The following is a 396-nucleotide window of genomic DNA, read 5'->3' as shown; positions in this document are numbered from 1 at the left end:
AGGCGGACACGGCGAAGGCGGCCACGTACACCTGTCACCGCAGCCGGCGCGCCGCTGTCACCACACCCGCGGCAGGCACACGCGTGTCCTCCCCCGTTCCCACAGGTCCCAGGAGACCCACGTATCCTCAAGCGCCCCTGAGCCCACTAAACCCTCAAATTCTCCCCGTCCCCGCGTGTCCTCGGGCTCCCTCGGGTCCCCGAGATCCTCAAACTCCCTAAGTACCCCCATGTCCCCCAAACTTCCAGCGCCTCCCGAGCTCCCCCTACTCCCTTGTCCCCTGAGCTTCCTCGTGTCCCTCAAGGCCCCTCAAACCCCCCAAGTGCCCCCGTGTCCCCCTCCGTGTCTCCCAAGCCCTCCACAACCTTCCAATACCCACGCCAAGGCCTCCACACC

The sequence above is a fragment of the Corvus brachyrhynchos genome, unplaced genomic scaffold (genome assembly GCF_000691975.1).
Source record: "Corvus brachyrhynchos isolate BGI_N302 unplaced genomic scaffold, ASM69197v1 scaffold47, whole genome shotgun sequence".
NCBI classification, from domain to species: Eukaryota; Metazoa; Chordata; class Aves; order Passeriformes; family Corvidae; genus Corvus; species Corvus brachyrhynchos.
This window is presented reverse-complemented; position numbering follows the sequence as displayed.